Source organism: Dermacentor silvarum, chromosome 10 (assembly GCF_013339745.2).
Source record: "Dermacentor silvarum isolate Dsil-2018 chromosome 10, BIME_Dsil_1.4, whole genome shotgun sequence".
Classification (NCBI taxonomy): Eukaryota; Metazoa; Arthropoda; class Arachnida; order Ixodida; family Ixodidae; genus Dermacentor; species Dermacentor silvarum.
In genome coordinates, this window is record NC_051163.1 from 14,289,493 (window position 1) to 14,291,471 (window position 1,979).

The following is a 1,979-nucleotide window of genomic DNA, read 5'->3' on the forward strand; positions in this document are numbered from 1 at the left end:
AAAATTCTAATGAAAATATCTAATGAAAACCAAACCAGTAAGAAAGGCGTCCAAAATTGCCAAATTTTCATTTCAGAACACATTTACATTTAAGAACATTTGTTGTTTTCTTTGCTGCCTCGGCTGAATAATTCTGAAGCAGGATTTGCCACAAAAGCAATTCTTTTTTTTTTTTTTCGAGCGCTTTTTTTCTTGCGTTTCCGTGGTCCCTTACAGCACAGTGTGCGTGTGTTCAAATTCGAGAAAAAGCCCTGTTCTAAATAGAAAGAAGAAAACAATTTCGGTTAGAGCAACTGCAGAAGAAGAAACGATGTTCCGATTCTGAAGCAGGTTCTGATTTGTCACAATCGCAATTCTCTCTTTTTTTTTTTTTTTTTCGTGCGCTTTTTCTCCTTGCATTTCCGTGGTCCCTTACAAAAATAGTTCTTCTGCAGCAGTGTGCGTGTGTTCAAATTTGAGAATGATCTGATTCTGAAGCAGGCTCTGATTAGCCACAATCACAATTCTTTTTTTTTTTTTTCGTGCGCTTTTTTTCCTTGCATTTCCGCGGTACCCCTTACAAAAATGGTCCTTCTGCAGCACATGCAACACACACAGCGTGCGTGTGTGTGTTCAAATTTGAGAATGATGGAAGTACCTAGCGCTGCAACTAGAACAAGAATTAATTATGAGTAAAAATGCACACTACCGAAGCCCAATCCCTGTTCTAAATAAAATGAAGAAAACAATTTCGGTTAGAGCAACTGCAGAAGAAGAAACAACGTTCTGATTCTGAAGCAGGTTCTGATTTGCCACAATCACATTTCTTTTTTTTTTTTTTCGTGCGCTTTTTTCCCTTGCATTTCCGTGGTCCCTTACAAAAATGGTTCTTCTGCAGCACATGCACAAGCAATAAACGACGACACAATCGTCAGCGATATTTTCCTGGCCATTTAAAGAAATGTTTTCCGATCCATTTACACACATACACACACATGTGTGTGTGTGTGTGTGTTCAAATTTGAGAATGTTCACACTACCTAACGCTAGAAAAAGAAGAATTTATTTTCTCACTCGCGAAAATAAAACACATACTACAGAAGCTGTTCTATAAATAAAAAGAAGAAAACAAATTTTGTTAGAGCAAGTGCAGCAAAGATGTCAAGTTGTCTACACACAGCAGCGAAAGAATTACGATTTGAACAAATAAATAGCAAAACAATTCAGGTTAATGCGAGAAAACAAGTAAGCTGATGACATGGCATAACGCTGTCGCCGCCCCCCCTGCCTTTCGTCACGTCTCCGAGCTAGGCGCCAGTCCGGCCCGCGAGCAGCTTCCGTTATCTCCTTGCTATCCGCGGCGTTCACTGATACAGACTGATATGACGCCGCGCCTGTAGTATCTAAAAGCCCAAGGAGCGGGGTTGGCGCCACAGCGCAACGTGGCGCCCGACGGAATGACGAAGTAAATTTGGCGGCCCGCCGGCATTGAAGCGTTAGGCCAACGCCGCAGACAGCAAAGAGATAACGCAAGCTGCTCGTTTGGTCGGACCAGCGGTGACGTCAAGAGACGTGACGAAAGCGCCGGGGGGTGGCGACATCGACGACAGAGACGCTCTTTTTGCGGCCAGTTTCCGTTTCAAGCAGCCTGCCAAGAGGAACTAATTGTTCGCGTAGCTCCCACATGAACTCCGCTATTCAAAATTCGATCCTTGGGCTAGGTAGTGTCGAGGACGGGCCCCAAAGTACTCATTTGCTATAGCCACCTATTGTTGATCATTAGAAAGTTAATTAGCGTAAATTTGCTAATTACGCACGTAATTGCGGAAATTGCTCTGTATTATCTAGAGGCCGCCAATCCGTACACTGGAATGGCAAACATAACTTGACAAAGATTTACATTTTACTAATTTTAAAATTTGGTGCAGCTAAAAAAAAAAAAAAAAAAAAAAAAACACCCTGTATACTGACAGACTTCGGTTGCTTTACAAAAAATAGGC